The sequence below is a fragment of the Nicotiana tomentosiformis genome, chromosome 3, assembly GCF_000390325.3.
Source record: "Nicotiana tomentosiformis chromosome 3, ASM39032v3, whole genome shotgun sequence".
NCBI classification, from domain to species: Eukaryota; Viridiplantae; Streptophyta; class Magnoliopsida; order Solanales; family Solanaceae; genus Nicotiana; species Nicotiana tomentosiformis.
This window is the reverse complement of record NC_090814.1, coordinates 93,509,494-93,528,146: the sequence shown is the minus strand read 5'-3', so window position 1 is coordinate 93,528,146 and position 18,653 is coordinate 93,509,494. Positions and strand designations below refer to the sequence as shown.

Here is an 18,653-nt window from a genome sequence, read left to right as displayed (position 1 = left end):
ATAAATAAAATAAAATAAAAATAACTACCGACCTTTTTTCCTTTGCTCTTCTCCACTTTCGACTTGTGGCACTCTTTAATATGCAATGAGTTATCGACTTCATATCGTAAATTTTGGTTCGTAGTTATTATCACATTTGCCCTCCTTCCATTCTCTGAAACTCAAAACAAAGAATCATTCAGGCAATTGATGGATTATTGAACCCGACATTATTACCAAGCAACTACTATATTATTGTACGGATAAATTCATGATTATTTATATGATCACTAAACTATTGAAAATAATGTAATAAAGTTATTTTTAATTATGTAATAAAAAAGTCACTTAATTATTAAAAATAATGTAACAAAGTCATCACTCTTTATTTTGTAGCAGAAAAGTCACTTACTATTGCATCACACAATATATATATATATATATATATATATACACTTAACCGAAAACTGTATTTTCTGTAACAATTTAATAATATAGTATACAACGTTTGAAGCTAAAAGATATATAAACATAAAACTTAACCATTTTAATCAATATAACACCTCGATTGATTACTTAAAAAGAAATAACTGTTGTTTTCTTTCTCTTTTAACAGATGAACATGGAAGAAACAACACATATCTATTACAGGGTAGGCATGGTACTTATGTTTCCTTAAGGGTATGTTTGGAAAGTCATCCGGTAATTAGAATTGGTGTAATTACTTGGGTCGTAATTGCACAACCTGGTAATTACACAATATAGTAATTACGATGACCTGTTTGTTTGTCATAACGTAATTACAGTGTAATTTCAAGCGTACTGTTTAGTTATACAAGTGTAATTACACAGTTAGATTAAATTTTAAATTAAATAATTATCAAAATTTAAAAGTTAATATAATAAATAAATGCCTATAAATGATTTTTATAAGTATAGATGATATTAGATTTGGTATAAGTTGCATTATTTTTCTTGAATATACATTAATTAGTAATCATATATTTATAACTAATATCGTAAAAATAATTGATATATATCTTCCAAATTAATAATATTTAATTTAATTAATTATAAAAACTAAAAACATTCGTTTTGTAAAAACATCATATTTTTTTTAAAATAAATTAATATTTATAAATATAATGTCATAACATTATTCAAATGTTTGACTAAACTAATCTATCAATTCTAACTAAAAGATGAACAATATGCAATGTGAAATAACAAGCCAATACTATCAAAACAAGTAAATTGGAACCATAAATATAACGGAATTTTAAAATAAAAAAATTAGTTTAACATATGTCAAATTCCAACATAATAAAAATAAGTTGCAATACAACTTAAGATTAGGAAACATAATAAGTTTATAACCTCATTCAACAACAAATTTTTACTTAAATAATATCACTCATTATATGCCAAGTTTGTTAATGACTCATTATTTCTAATATTAGGAGTTGTAGTTTCAAAAACTAGAATAATAACACAGTTATGCGAAATGAAGAAAATAAAACAAATAAGAAATAAAATATACGAGCAATACATGGAATCACAAGAAGTAAAGGTAATAAAACATAAATAATGAACAAATAAAAATATTTTTTAAAATTTAAAAGTAAAAATAAAATAAAAGGAAATTAAAATAATAGAAATAAAATGTTTTAAAGGAAATAAATTAAATAAAAACAAAAAGGAAATAAATTAAAAAGTAACCTTGTAATTACACACTGTAATTACTAATTACAACTAATTCTCACCTCCCCTTTGAGAATTGGAGAGTGCAATTATAAATCTTCAATTACACCCAATTCTATGTTGACCAAGTAATTATTTGATCAAAAAAATATGCCAAACTGTGTAATTACATTCATTGACACCCAAATCCAATTTCTAGGTTGCTTTCCAAACATGCTCTAAATGTTAAGAGATTGGGGGAAAAGGCAATATTTAGATTTGGAGATATTGAGTTGACCCCACTTTAGATGTATATGTTGTTATTATTCTGTATTGCTATAATAAACAATTAAACTTTCTGAAAAAATAAAACAGAAAGTTAGTAATACTTGTTTAACGAAATAGATTCTGAAAAACAAGAAAACAGTATAGGAATAAATCGAGCCCACTGAATACACAGTGTGTCCTTAAGGAAATTATTCCCCTCAAGTACCCGAGGTGCTGGAATATATCCTCCCAGGATAGAACGATTTAACTCACCAGTGTATAGGTACTAAAACTCTGATGAACTGCGAACCACTCAATGGTCGTAAAACACACTGGAAAATATTGTGCAGAAGAAGAAGAAGAAGAAGCTCAGAAAATTTCGTAAGGAAAGATTCTGGGATTCAAACTCTATTTATAGAGTTGATGGCAATGTTTCTGAAAAGGTTTGCAACCTTTCTGAAACAGCCATGGCTGTTGAAAAGGGGTGTTTGAAATATTGCGGAAAAAATATATTTAAAATAATCCGGAAAAGAAAACGGGCCTGACCGAACCGGGTCGCGGGTCATGGGTTATTGCGGATTGAATTTTTCGTTAGTTATTTAATTAATTAATAAAAAAATTGAAAGGAATTTTGTCCAAAAAGATTAATCAATCAATCTTTGACCAAATCCGAATCCTAATCCGAATCCGAAGCCGAAGCCGAAGCCGAAGCCGTAGCCGTAGCCGAAGCCGAAGTCGAGCCGAGCGAGCGACGATGACGACGGCGCGATGCTTGCCTTTTTCTTAACTCTTTAAGAGCTAGAAGAAGAGCAATTATATATATACCCATCAAAAGCCTTTTCTTCCTCCGATATGGGACAATGTCCCTTTCCCAAGGAAAACTCAAATATTTTATTTTTCCTCCAGTTCTTATTCACCCTCTTTAAGCTACACAAGCTTAAAATCCCAACAATCCCCCACATGAATGGGGAATGGCTATAAAATAAAGGAATGCACGGACGCGTGTGTGTTTTACATGCAAGAATTAATTGCATCTGGATAAGTAGGTTTCCCTTTGAACTTTCCATAGTGAACTTATATCGGATATACTCGGTCAATCGGTAGATTTGATATCTTTGAACCGTCGAGCTTTGTTGTATACCTAGATAACATAAGTCACACAATTAATCCTTAACCATCTATGGTTCTCACAGTTGTGTTCGTTTCAGCCATGAACACCGCCTGGTTTCATGAGTGCTTAGAGAATGGGCCTTTACTTTCATTCCCCTTGAAGCAGCTTACACTTCACACTCACATAGGTGATTTCTAAACGTGTAATCCTATAGACACACTATCTGGTCATATCCTGCCAGACTTAGCAAATCATTAAAAACCTTTAAGCTTTGTTGACTCATCAAAAAGCCTTAATGCTTTACCTCGATTTCTGAACATTGTCTTCATCACGAGAATGGGTTGAGTTATTTGACAGTGTTGAACCGTCATTCATAACTTTGTTTGATCTCTTTGAACCTAGCTCGTGGGATCTCCAGTCTGCTAGGTAGAGTTACCGTCATGATGACTTGTCCTAGACCTTAACCCCATTCCCTTTGATGATCTTTCAACTGCCTCTCTAGATAGGCCTTTTATAAGTGGATCCGACACGTTATCTCTTGACTTTATGTAGTCAATTGTGATAACACCACTAGAGAGTAGTTGTCTAACGGTATTGTGTCTCCGTCGTATATGACGAGATTTTCCGTTATATATAACGCTCCCTGCCCTGCCTATTGCCGCGTGACTATCACAATGTATACAAATAGGTGCCAAAGGTTTGGGCCAAAATGAAATATCTTCCAAGAAATTCTGGAGCCATTCAGCTTCTTCACCGGCCTTATCTAAAGCTATGAATTCATATTCCATTGTAGAACGGGCGATGCACGTTTGTTTGCAACCTTTCAGAAACAGCTATGGCTGTTGAAAAGGGGTGTTTGAAATATTGCGGAAAAAATATATTTAAAATAATTCGGGAAAGAAAACGGGCCTGACCGAATCGGGTTGCGGGTCATGGGTTATTCCGGATTGAATTTTTTTGTTAATTATTTAATTAATTAATTAAATAATTGAAAGAAATTTTATCCAAAAAGATTAATCAATCAATCGAGCCGGAGCCGGAGCCGGAGCCGGAGCCGTAGCCGAGCCGAGCCGAGCCGAGCGACGACGGCGCGAGGCTTGCCTTTTTCTTAACTCTTTAAGAGCTAGAAGAAGAGCAATTATATATATACTTATCAAAAGCCTTTTCTTTCTCCGATATGGGACAATGTCCCTTTCCCAAGGGAAACTCAAATATTTCATTTCCTCCATTTCTCATTCACCCTCTTTAAGCTACACAAGTTTAAAATTCCAACATATGTAATCATTATGAATTAAATTAAAGGAAAGTATTTCTTGTAAATACTCGATTTAAAGAAAAATGATAGTTTAATATATTAGCAGTATAATTTATTTATATGTTGTTTTGCCGTATTACTACGTTGATATTCTTATTTAATTTTGTGGCTACTTCTATGCCAACATTAATTTTTAATTTTAATTATATAACATAAAAGAAAACGTAACCTACTGTTAGCATTTGGATAATATTTAATTAAAGTTGAAAAACTAGATCAATTAAAGTTGAAGTTGAAAAAATATATATTTGAAAGTTGAAAACATTTGGCCGCCAACTTCAAAAATAATATTTACAGGTCCTCCATAATACAGGCTAGGCAAACTGCAAATGTAAAACAAAATTTTTGCTAGCCTTAAACGCTAATTTCTAAATCTCACATCCTAACTTGAATATTTTTTAATATCGCATCATAATTTTAGATGTAAACCTTTACTAACTATATAAAGGCCCAATTCCAGATACCCGATTGAACCTATACCTACTTTGTAAAAATAATTGCAAGCCTACCCACTTTACGATCAACTTCAGACTTATCGGGTTTGAAGTTAAAAAAAATTAGTCTGAAGTGCAATGCACTTAAGGCCAATTAAGTCTAAAGTGCAAAAATTGCGCTAAAAATGCACTTTAAGCCAAATAGGTCTGAAGTGCAATATATATTTTCATGCACTTAAGGTCAGAGAGGCCTAAAGTGAAAAAATTGCACTTCAGATGCACTTAAGGTCAAATAGGTCTGAAGTGCAACCAATGTGTTTATGCACTTAAGGCCAAAAAGTCTGAAGTGAAAAAATTACACTTTAGTGCACTTAAGGCCAAATAGGTCTGAAGTACAACCAATGGTTTCATGCACTTAAGGCCAAAAAGTCCGAATAAAAAAATTACACTTCAGATGCACTTAAGTCCAAATATGTATGAAGTGCAACTAATGGTTTCATGCACTTAAGGCCAATAAGTTATAACGACCCGGCCGGTCTTTTTGAGTATTTTAGCTCCGATCCTTTAATTTATGCTCCATCTATGCTATATTATGGTTACGTGACTTGCCAAGATATTTGATTTTGGTTTCGGGAGGGTTTCAGAGTGGAGTGGGATACATAGTCCCTAAACTGGAAGTATAAGTCGTAGGAATTGACCGTAGTTTGACTTGCATGAAGACGACTTCAGAATGGAGTTGTGACAGTTCCAATAGCTCCGTATGGTAATTTTGATTTTAGGAGCGTGTTCGGAGGTTGATTTGGAGGTCCGTAGGTCGCTTCGGCGTAAATTGGCGAAAGTTGGAAGATTTTGGAAAATCTGACACGGAGTGAATTTTTTGATATCGGGGTCGGATTTCGATTTCAGAAGTTGAAATAGGTCCGTAATGTCAATTAAGACTTGTGTACAAAATTTGGGATTAATCGGAGTTGTTTTGGCATGAATCGACGTTGGTTTTGGAATTCAGAAGTTCATAAGTTCTTAGGCTTGATTCGATGCACAATCCGTGATTCTAGTGGTGTTTGATGCGATTTGACTCTTCGAGCGTGTTTGTATGATATTTTAGGACTTGTTGGTATGTTTGATCGATGTCTCGGGGGCCTAGGGTGAAGTTCGGACCATGTTCAACGCATTTCAGGTCTTTGAGAATATAACTGAAGTGCTGGTTTCTCAGTTCTTGTTTTTTTCTACGCGTTCACGAGGGTGTTCCCGCATTCGCGTAGAGTAGTCTGAGATTTGCTGGAAGATTACCCTTCGCGTTCGCGAAAAAGGTCACGCATTCGCGAAGGGGAAGGACCTTGTGCACTGCGATCGCGGACTGGAATCCGCGTTCGCGAAGAGGAAAGGTAGCCTGGGTGGACTCCTGCATTTGGTCTACGCGTTCGCATAAATGGGCTTCGCGATCGCGAAGCTTGTGAATTGTTTGCACCGCGTTCGCGAGTAGATCCTCGCATTCGCATAAGAGGAAATCTGGGCAGTAGCATCTTTGTTCTTTGCGAACGTGAGGAATGTTCCACGTTCGCGAAGAAGGAATTAATTGGGCAGCAGACTTAAATTCCAAATCGAGATTTTTCTTCATATTTCACAATTTGAACTTAGAGAGCTCGATTTAAGTAGAATTTTTGAGGGATTTTCAGAGAAATTATTGGGGTAAGAGTTCTTAACTCATTTTTTATTAAATTTTCTTAATCTATCATTGATTTTATCATTTAATTAGGGATTTGGGTTGAAAAATTGAGAAAATTGGAGGAATCTTCTTAGGCCAAATTTTGGGAATTTGAACGAGATTTTGGTATCAGATTTATGTAAATTTTGTATGGTTAGACTCGATATCGAATAAGTGTTCGGTTTTTATAATTTTGGTCGGGTTTCGAGACGCGGGCCCAGGTTGACTTTTTGGGATGATTTTTTAATTATTTTCTAAAATCATTATTTCATTATTTAAATTAGTTTCCTATAGTTATATTTTTAGTATGAAATTATTTTGTCTAGATTCGAGCCGTTCGAAGTTGGAAAATCGAGGGAAAGGCCTTCTAATTGATTGATTGAGCGTGGTTTGAGGTAAGTGACTTGTCTAACCTTGGGTGGGGGGAATTCCCCTTAGGATTTGGTATTTTGGTGATAATTTGTGATAAGTGAAGGCCGTATACGCGAGGTGACGAGTGCGTACACAGGCTAAATATTAAAATTCCGATTTTTGCTACGTAGTTTCCTTTTCATGCCTTAATTGAGTTACTTTAGCATGTTATAGTCGTCATGTTTAGCTTAATTTCACATGTCTACCTGTCTTATCTTATATTTGCAACTTGTATAACATGTTTTGTTGAATTACTTGCTTTTCTTAATTTTCGTATTCATTACTTAATTGTGGAACTCTTTACATGAAATTGCTATCCTTGAAATATCTTGTTGTTGAGTTTGGTGTTGAATTGCAAGGCCGTGGTTCTTTGAGGCAAGGTGTAATTTATGAAATATCGTTTATTTACTTGTTGTGTTTTGACTTTCGTGTTATTGTTGAGGTGATTATTTGGTTGTTTGCACGAGGTTTCTGCCGTGTTGTTGTTATTGTTGCACGAGGTTTCTGCCATGCGGTTGTTATTGTTTGCACGAGGTTTCTGCCGTCCCCTTGTGATTATTGATACGCATGCGGTGGTATAAAGTCTGGGGGTTCAACCGCATGCAGTGAAATAAGGTGGGCTTGATATGCGTGGCTAGTAAGGGAACTACTAGAAACTATGCAGTGTGATAAGGTGGGCTAAAACGCGGGATGCTATTTCGAAAAAATAATTTTCAAAACCAAATATAAGGGCTCTCAAGGTGATATAAGGAAAGTCTGTGATTTATTTTTATGATTTGTGACTACGAGGCGGTATCTCAGGAGTGCCCCTGTTGATCTTCTCTACTTGCTGTATTGTTTGGTTGTTGTTTCCTTAACATGTAAAATCCTTATTTTCCTTTAGTGGTTGTAGTTGTTTCCTTGAATTATCTGTTGTTACTTTCCGTAAATTCTTTACTGCTTCACTTCCCTATTATTTCATTATGTCATTATATTTTTTGCCTTGTTTCTTATTTTCACCAGTAGGGCCTTATTCTGACCTCGTCACTACTCTACCGAGGTTAGGCTTGGCACTTATTGGGTACAATTATAGTGTACTCATACTACACTTCTGCACATATTTTGTGCAGATCCAGGTACTTCCTATCAGCCTCGGTATGAGTGCGTTGTGTTGCTACTTTAGAGACTTCAAGGTACACCTGCTCGTATACGCAGGCTTCAGAGTCCCCTTCTACCCTATTTTCCTTATTTCTTTATGTTTTTGATAGACAAAGATATATAGAATTATTCAGCATTGTATCTAGATAGTTTGACTTATATCTCACCGGGTTTTGGGAAATTGTACGTATTGAGCTTATAGTTTATTGATGAAATTGTTGAAGTTTTGAAATTTTAAGTTTCCGCATATTGTTAGGCTTACCTAGTCTTAGAGAATAGGTGCCGTCACGACATCATACAGAGGGGATTTGGGGTCGTGACAAGTTGGTATTAGAGCACTAGGTTCATAGGTATTATGAGTCACAAGTAGGTTTAGTAGAGTCTCGCGGATCGGTATGGAGATATCTGTATTTATCTTCGAGAGGCTATGGGACTGTTAGGAAAAGCATCACTCCGTTGATTCCTTATCGTGCGAGATTTTAACTTCGGATTCTAAATTTCTGTCTTTCTATTCTCTCACAGATGGTGAGGACACGTACAGCCGGATCAGATGATCAGACACCCGCGCTCCCTACTAGAGCCACGAGAGGTCGAGGCCGGAGTAGAGGTCGAGGACGTCCACGTGGTGTAGCAAGGGCACCCGCACGAGCTGCTACAGAGGAGCCACCAGTAGCTCCGGTTGGAGGGCATGCACTTGAGACGCCTATTACTGCACCAGCTCTCCAGGTGACTTTCGCCCAGTTCCTGAGCATGTTCGACACTTTGGCTCAGGCAGGGTTGATACCACTTGCTCCTGCCACATATTAGGCCGGGGGAGAAGCACAAACTCTCGCCGCTCGTACCCTAGAGAAGCGGGTTCAGGTTGACCAGGTTCAGGCAGCAGTTTCTGAGGCGGAGCAGCTCAGGCTCGAGAGGTATAAGAAGTACCACCCTCTTACTTTCAGTGTCTTGGCGTCAGATGATGCCAGGGTTTTCTTGAGGAGTGCCACTGTATCCTCCGTATTATGGGTATTGCGGAGTCTAATGGGGTTGATTTCACTACGTTCCAGCTTAGAGGAGCGGCTTATCAATAGTGGCGAGCATATGATTTAGGTAGTCCGGCCGAGGCAACTTCACTCACTTGGACTCAGTTCTCAGATATGTACTTGAGAGAGTATGTTCCCCAGAGTCTCATAGATGCATGATGCGTAGAGTTTGAGTAGTTGCACCAGTGTTCTATGACCGTGTCGGAGTATGCGGTCCAGTTCAGTGATTTGGCTAGGCATGCACCAGCCTTGGCTGCTACTGTTAGAGAGCGGGTCCGTCGATTTATCGTGTGGCTCAACCCTAGTATCATATTTAGCATGGCCCGAGAGTTGGATATGGACATCGCATCCCAGCAGGTAGTGGGGATTGCTAGGAGATTGAAAGGGTATGTTTACTCGGGAGAGAGAGAGGAGAGGGAGGCCAAGAGGTCTCAAGATTCTGGCATATACAGTGGTACTCGTGCCCCAGTCGCAACTCGTCATGGTAGGGGCTATGTGAGTCGCCCTGTTCATTCAGCACTTCTAGCTTCCAGCGTTATCCCGGCCACTCCTAGGCCTCAAGATCCCTATTATGCACCGCCATTATCTAGTGCACCTCCTACACAGGGTGCTTTCAGCAGTAAGACCAGCCGATCAAGCCCGAGCCAGCCTCAACAGCCACGTCCTCCGAGAGCTTGTTTTGAGTGTGGTGACACTCGTCATATGGTGACGGATTGCCCTAAACTCAGAAGGGGTGCACCTCTACAGACTACTCATGCTCTGCGTATTCCACCGGGCCCTCACGCTTCTCAGTCCATGGTCACCGCACCAGTTGCTACCCCACCTGCGCAGCCAGTTAAAGGTAGAGGTCGAGCAAGTAGAGGTCGCCCTAGAGGGGGAGGCCATGCTAGATATTATGCTCTTCCTGCTAGGACGGAGGCAGTTGCATCCAACTTTGTCATCACGGATATTGTTCCGGTCTGTCATAGAGATGCATCAGTCTTATTTGATCCAGGATGCACTTATTCATATGTGTCATCTTATTTTGCTTCGTATTTAGGCGTATCCCATGATTCTTTGAGTTCTCCTATCTATGTGTCTACACCTGTGGGGGATTCTATTGTTGTTGACCGTGTGTATCGGTCATGTTTAGTTGTTCTCGTTGGTTTTAAGACCAAAGTCGATTTATTGTTGCTCAGTATGGTAGACTTTGATATTATTTTGGGAATGGACTGGTTGTCGCACTATGATGCTATCCTTGTTTGTCATGCCAAGACGGTGACGTTGGCTATGCCAGGTCTACCACAGTTAGAGTAGAGAGGTACTTTAGATTATGTTCCTAGCAGGGTTATTTCATTTCTAAAGACTCAACGGATGGTTGAGAAGGGGTGTGATGCGTATCTGGAATATGTAAGAGATGTCAGTGTTGATACTCCTACCGTGGAGTCAGTTCCGGTAGTGAGGGATTATCCCGATGTATTTTCGGCGGATCTTCCGGGCATGTCGCCCGATAGGGATGTAGATTTTGGCATTGATTTGTTACCAGACACTCAACCCATTTTCTATTCCACTCTATCGTATGGCCCCGACAGAGTTGAAAGAGTTAAAGGAATAGTTGTAGGAGTTGCTTGATAAGGGCTTCATTCGGCCCAGTGTGTCGCCTTGGGGTGCTCCAATCTTATTTGTAAAGAAGAGGGATGGTTCTATGCATATGTGTATTGAATATCGCACTTGAACAAGGTTACAGTGAAGAACAACTATCCATTGCCATGTATTGATGACCTATTTGATCACCTACATGGTGCCATAGTGTTCTCTAAGATCGACTTGCTTTTAGGTTATCATCAATTGAAGATTCGGGAGCCAAATATCCCGAAGACTGCCTTCAGGACTTGGTATGGACATTACGAGCTCCTCGTGATGTCTTTTGGGCCGACCAATGCCCCAGCAATATTCATGCACTTGATGAATCGTGTATTTTAGCCCTATCTTGACTCATTCATCATTGTGTTTATTGACGACATTTTGGTGTACTCCCGAAGCCGGGAGGGTCATGAGTAGCACCTGAGGACCGTGCTCTAGACCTTGAGAGAAAAGAAGTTATATGCAAAATTTTCAAAATGTGAATTCTAGTTTGATTTAGTGGTATTTTTGGGTCATGTAGTATGAGGGGATCAAGGTAGATTCGAAGAAGATTGAAGTAGTGCAGAGTTGGCCCAGACCGTCTTCAGCTACAGAGTTTTCTGGGTCTGGAGGGGTATTACCATCGATTTGTAGAGGGTTTCTCATATATTGGAGCACCTATGACCAGATTGACCCAGAAAGGTGCTCTATTCAGGTGGATCGAGGAGTGAGAGGAGAACTTTCAAAAGCTCAAGACAGCTTTGATTACAGCCCTAGTATTGGTATTGCCTATAGGTTCGGGGTCTTATACTGTGTATTATGATGTGTCACGCATTGGTCTCAGCACGGTATTGATGCAGGACGGTAGGGTGTTTGCCTACGCGTCTAGATAGGTGAAGGTGCATGAGAAGAACTATCATATCCACGACCTTAAGTTAGCAGCTATTGTTCATGCCTTGAAGATCTGGCGGCACTATTTGTATGGTGTCCCTTGTGAGGTCTACACCGACCACCAGGGTTTATAACATCTGTTCAAACAGAAGGATCTTAACTTGCGGCAACGGAGGTGATTAGAGTTCTTTAAGGACTATGATATCACCATTCTATATCATCCTGGGAAGGCCAATGTGGTGGCCGATGCCTTGAGTCGCAAGGCGGAGAGTTTGGGCAGCTTAGCATATCTACCGGTAGCAGATAGGCCATTAGCCTTGGATGTTCAGGCCTTGGACAACCAGTTTGTTAGATTGGATATTTCTGAGCCGAACCGAGTTTTGGCTTATGTGGTTTCTCACTGTTCTCTTTATGATCGTTGTAACGACCCGGCCAGTCGTTTTGAGAGAATTAGCCCCGAACCCCTATTTATTTCTCCCTCTATTTCATCTTTGGGTTTGTGACTTGACGGGAGAATTTGTCTTTGGTTTCGGAGTGAAATGGGACACATAGTCCTTAAAAGGTGAGTTTAAGTCGTAGGATTTGACCGTAGTTTGAACTATGTGAAGACGACTCCGGAATGGAGTTCTGATGGTTCCAATAGTTCCGTAGGGTGATTTTGGTCTTAGGAGCGTGTTCGAATGTCGAATTGGAGGTCCGTAGGTTATTTTAGCATCAATTGGCGAAAGTTGGAAATGGGATGATTTTTGGGAAGTTTGACCGGAAGTGGACTTTTGATATCGAGGTCGGATTCCGATTCTGGAAGTTAAAATAGGTCCGTAATGTCAGTTATGACCTGTTTGCAAAATTTGAGTTTAATCGGACTTGGTTTGATAGGTTTCGGCGTCGGATGTAGAAGTTTGAAGTTTTAAAGTTCATTAGGCTTGAATCGATGCACACTTTGTGTTTTAGCATTGTTTGATGTGATTTAAGGGCTTGACTAAGTACGTATGATGTTTTAGGACTTGTTGGTAAGTTTGGTTGAGGTCCCTAGGGCCTCAGGTGGATTCCAGATGGTTAACAGATCAAATTTGGACTTGTGAGAATGGCTGATGGCACCAAATCTGGTGTAATTGCACACGCACAAGATTTACCGTTGGTGCGAGCCCGCATGAGCGAGCTTGGAGTCGCAGATGTGGGGATGGGGAAATGGCCAGTGATCGCAGATATGATATGAAGACTGCAAGAGTGAAGTCGCTTCTGGGGAGGAATGAGCGCAGAAGCGGAAAGGGCTGGAGGCCTGTTGGTCGCAGAAGCGGACTTGGTCCGCAGGAGCGGGTGAGCAGAAGCGCTACTTGGCCGCAGAAGCAGAAGCGCAGATGTGCATTTGGGTCCGCAGAAGGGGATATACATGGTCTAAGTTATAACCGCACTTGCGATGGAAATTCCACAAATGCGGCTTTGGACTCGCATAAGTGATTTCGCTAGGCAGAAAAAGGGCAATTCTGAGGGTTTATTTCATTCTTCATTTTGAACTAGGTCTAGGGCAATTTTTGAGAGCACTTTCGAGGGGTTTATTGAGTGAAGTCCCTTATGTTTATTTTTGATCAATAATCTTGTTTCCCCATTAATTTTCCCACCTATATTATGTGTGCTTAAGGTGGAATGTGAGAGTTTGAGGCTAGGGTTTTGGAGAGTGTAAATATGAGATTTGAGTGGCGACTTGGTGTCGGATTTTGGTAATTTTTTTATGGATGAACGCGATATCGAATGGGTATTCGTATTTTATGACTTTTACCCGATTCCGAGACATGGGCATGTGACGACTTTTTGGGACGATTTTTTGATTCTTTGCTAAAGTCATAGATTTACTATTTAAATTAGTTTCTTGTTGTTTTATTCATGATATGTAATTGCTTTTGGCTAGATTTGGACTATTCAGAGTTGGAAAATCGAGGGAAAGACATCCTTATCGATTGATTGAGCGAGATTTGAGGTAAGTGACTTGTCTAACTTTGTGTGGAGGAAATCCCCGGGGGGGGGGGGAATCCCCTTAGGATTTGGTATTGTTGTAACAATATGTGATACGTGAGCGTCGTGTATGCGAGGTGATGAGTGCGTACACGGGCTAATTGTGGAAATTTCGGTACTTGTTAAGTTGTCTTCTTTTAAACTCCTTAACTGAGTTGTCTTAACATATGTAGTGATCATGTTAAGCCTAGTATCGCATGTCTACGTGCCTTAACTCTTACTTTTAATTTGTGCAACATGCTTAGTTGAATTTCCTGCTTTCCTTGATTTGAATTAAATCTTTAACTGTAAGATTCTTGCTGTAAATTCGTTGTTCCTTCTGTTAACTGCCACATATTTACTTTGGGACTACGAGGCGGTTCCTCGGGAGATCCCCCTGTACTGCATATTTACTTTTGGACTACGAGGCGTTTACTCGGGAGATCTCCCATGTATTTCATATTTACTTTGGGACTACGAGGCATTTACTCGGGAGATTCCCCTTTATACTGCATATTTGCTTTGGGACTACGAGGCGTTTAGTCGGGAGATCCCCCTGTCTTGAATATTTACTTTGGGACTACGAGGCATGTCACAACCCAAACTGATGGGCCGTGACGAGTGCCCGAGTTCTACCTATCAAACACCCCTAAGCATTAGTCTAAGATATAAACATGAATTAAGTGTAGGTCATGCATAACATCTGAAAATAAACTACTAATTCATAGGAACAACCTACGTGAGAAAATATGCCCAAAAGACATATACACACACACACACACACACACACACATATATATATATATATATATATATATATATATATATATATATATATACACACACACACACATGGAATACGGTAGGGCGAGCAGACAAAGTCACATACTATATAACTATACATGACTGTTTACAGACCTCTATTAGAGTGTACAACTGTATAAAGGACGGGACTGGGCCCCGTCGTACCCATATATATATGCAAACACATCGTACCAAAACTCAAAGTAGCTCCGGATCAAATGGAGCACATCAACTCTCGCTGATTAAGGATCCTAAGAAGGGGGACTGTCAGCTTGTCTACCTGCACCTGCAGACATTAAACGCAGCGGCCCAGGCAAAAAGGGACGTCAGTACAAATAATGTACTAAGTATGTAAAGCATGAAAATCAGTTCATAAAAGACATAGATAAAACATGGGGTAAAGAATTCCACCTGTGAGTCTAAATAACTTTGCGAATCCTGAAACATTTATAATATCATGCACGTGCATGTAAATGTCGTATCATGCATAGATATAGGTGTACATAACATCATCAAGCCTCTGAGGGCATCCCATCATATCATCTCGGCCACTGTGGGCTCATCAACATATACCAGCTGATCAGGTGGTGGTGCGTATATAACGCCATAACCTTTTCCCATATCCCATATATATATAATATACGCGTATATAACGCCTTCTAGTCATGGGTCAATGTACATGTATAAATGCATGAAATGCATAAGAAATACGTTAATAAGATTTCTCGAATATCATAAAATTAATATGCCTTTTGGACAAACTTTATCAAATACGTATTTTTATGAGACCCATGAATAGAGGATATAATAATAATTCACATACGGAATCAAGAATATAGACACCCCTAGTATTTCTATGAATAGAGTCATTTATGAAAGTTGCGTATTTTGCTCGTTTCGTTTGTATCATTTGGATCATATCAAAAAGAAAGAGGGGATAGCCTTAACATACCTCAAGTCGTCAATGCAACTCAACAACAAGCTTATAACAACTAGCGCGCCAACCCTATAATAAAGAAATATGTGTACGATTTAGATGGCGGTAGTATATTACATATCTCAGACGATAGCTTGATTCTAAAATAAAACGGGCAGCATTTTCCCTGATTTTACTGCTCCCTCAAGCCTACTATAGGCGAGATACAAACATAATACAATCAGCAACTCAAAACTAACCTAATTACAATTTGGGACCTTCAATACAATAAAATCCCCAAATATACCATAATACACCCAATCAACAAGTTATCAATTAATATGTAACTACGACGACGAGTGACCAACCTACTACCCTACCACATGTGGCGTTTCTACACACCCTTTGTATCCTTTCAAACTCCATAAATCAGCAGCACAATAGACAACCCAAAAGCAACACGAAACAACCCACAAAATAGTCCACTATAAGTCAAATAACTCGAACTCACGATTTTCGATCACCGTCCCGTAAGGTCTAACTATTAGAAAACGAATTTGTCAACTTTTCTTGATATTTTAAAGCTTAAATACAGAAATTAGGAATTTTTATTAACTATTAAATAAATTCCAAAACTCAAACTACAAAGAAAAAGAGAGGTGATATAGCGATACTTACGTCGTAGGGATCGTTTTAATGTTATCGCTTTTGGATTTCGTGTCCGAGATGATAGTCTTGTTTGAAGCACTATTAGATAGCTCAAGGACCATTTTTTATGGTGTCCTCTGGTCAGATGATATGTAAAAATGAAGAGAGAGAGACGAGTTAAAAAAATATATACCAACTTTTGAAAAGTCAAAAGGTGCTAGCTTGGCACCCTCTGATTCGCCTATCTTCCGGTGCTTATATCTTTTTATCCGGATATTGTAAGAATAAACGGTTAAGAGCGTTAGAAACTAAATTCCAAGACCTTCAATTTGGTATATAATATGTCCCGAAAATACCTCATATAGCACACAAAATGTATTTCTCAAAAAGCTCTGTTATAGGGTAAATCCTTAGTTGGTTTTTCCGCAACTTTAATCCGATTTTTTCCAAACTTTATATATTTTATCCAAACATAATATATAGTCATATTATGACTTTAAACACTTAAATCATAATTAACAAGTCTCATGTTTATTATACGTCACCTTAAAACGCACAAGGTGTAACAATCTTCCCCCCTTAGAAACATTTGTCCTCGAATGTTAAACTCCCAGATATTTATAGAAATATTTGGCAGAGTCTCCTCTGTAATGGTGCCACTATCAACCTGTCAGACAGAAAACCCAACAATACAAAGCCACACAGGTCCACAATCAACAATAACACCAATGGTCTCAGACGACCAATGACATTAACTAACATAAGAATCAAGTACCATATACGTACCTAAGGCTTTGAAGTCTCAGTCCGATCCTCCTCCGGAAGTGGAAACAAGTGAGGATACCTAGATTTCATGTCTTCTTCAGCTTCCCAAGTCATCTCCTGTACATTATTGTTCCTCTAAAGTACTTTAACTGAAGCTACGTCCTTAGTTCTCAATATCCGAACTTGTCTATCTAGTATAGCAATGGGAGCTTCCTCATATGATATCTGCTCTATGACCTGAACATTGTCAACTGAAACGACTCTAGAAGGATCTCCAATACACTTGCGGAGCATAGATATGTGAAAAACTGGATGTACTGACTCCAAGTTGGAAGGCAAGTCTAACTCATATGCTACCTGGCCTACTCGACGTATGATCTTATAAGGTCCAATGTACCGAGGGCTAAGCTTTCCTTTCTTACCGAATCTCATAACGCTTTTCATCGGTGATACCTTTAGGAATACCAGTCATCTACCTGAAACTCCAAGTCTCGTCATCGATTAGCTGCATATGAATTCTGGCGACTCTGAGATGCTAATAGCCTTTCCCGTATAAGCTTAATCTTCTCAACTGCTTGTTGTACCAACTCTGGTCCTACTAACTCAGTTTCCCCAACTTCGAACCATCCGATAGCTGACCTACACTTTCATCCATAAAGAGCTTCGTATGAAGCCATCTGAATGCTGAAATGATAACTATTATTATATGCGAACTCAATAAGTGGAAGATGATCATCCCAGCTACCCCTGAAGTCCATCACACAAGCCCGTAGCATATCTTCCAGTGTATGAATAGTACGCTCAACCTGACCGTCTGTCTGGGGATGAAATGATGTACTAAGACTCACCTGAGTCCCCAATCCTTTTTGGAAGGACCTCCAAAAATTAGCTGTAAACTGAGCACCTCTATCTGAGATAATAGATATAGGGACACCATGAAGTCATACTATCTCCTTAATGTAAATCATTGCATAATCCTCTGCTGAATACATAGTCCTGACAGGCAGAAAATGGGCTGATTTTGTAAGTCTATCAATAATAACCCATATAGAATTGAACTTACGCTGGGTACGAGGTAAGCCTATGATGAAATCCATGCTAATCATTTCCCATTTCCAAGTCGGAATCTCTATAGCCTGTTATAATCCACCGGGTTTCTGATGCTCAATATTAACCTTTGACAATTAGGGCACTGAGCAACAAACTCTACTATATCCTTCTTCATTCTGTCCCACCAGTATATTCCCCTGATATCATGATACATCTTCGTCGTTCCTGGATGAATAGAATAACGAGAATAGTGAGCTTCTCCCATAACCTGCTGACGCAACCCTGCTATATTAGGAACACATAATCGACCTCGATATCCGAGGACTCCATCTCTTGTAATCTCCAATGGTGTCTTCTCATTTTGAGGGGTTGTATCTCTGTAGCGAGATAGCACAAGATCTTCATACTGGCGTTCCTTCACTTCAGTTACTAGAGAGGATGTTGCCGTGTCCTAAATAGTAACTCCGGTACCACCTGAATTTATTAATCGAACTCCAAGATTAGCTAGCTGATGAATCTCACAAGCTATCTCACTCTTCTCTGGCTATAAATATGATAAGTTACCCATAGATCTACAGCTGAGGGCGTCAGCTACTACATTCGCCTTTCCTGGATGGTATAAAATATCAACATCATAGTCTTTTAGTAGCTCCAACCATCGCCTCTGACGTAAATTCAATTCCTTTTGCTTGAATATATACTAAAGGCTCTTATGGTTCGTATAGATATCAACATGAATGCCATACAAATAGTGCCTCCACATCTTTAGTGCATGAATCACCGCGGCTAGCTCTAAATCATGGGTCGGGTTATTCTTCTCGTGGTTTCTTAGTTATCTAGAAGTATAAGTGATAACCTTACCATGCTGCATCAATACACAACCCAATCCAACGCCCGAAGCGTCACAATAGATAGCATAACCAT

General features: G+C 39.0%; 1 protein-coding gene across 1 annotated transcript in view; it reads right to left on the bottom strand.

Annotated features, from left to right (window-relative positions):
* The window catches only part of LOC104089861 (cytochrome b5), a 115,619-nt gene extending 106,149 nt beyond the window's left edge, over positions 1-9,470 (bottom strand). Inside the window, exon 1 of the mRNA XM_070197269.1 lies at positions 9,465-9,470. The gene's annotated coding sequence lies outside the window, so the exon portion shown is untranslated. The remainder of the gene's footprint in view (positions 1-9,464) is intronic.
* Between the last annotated feature and the right edge of the window lie 9,183 nt (positions 9,471-18,653).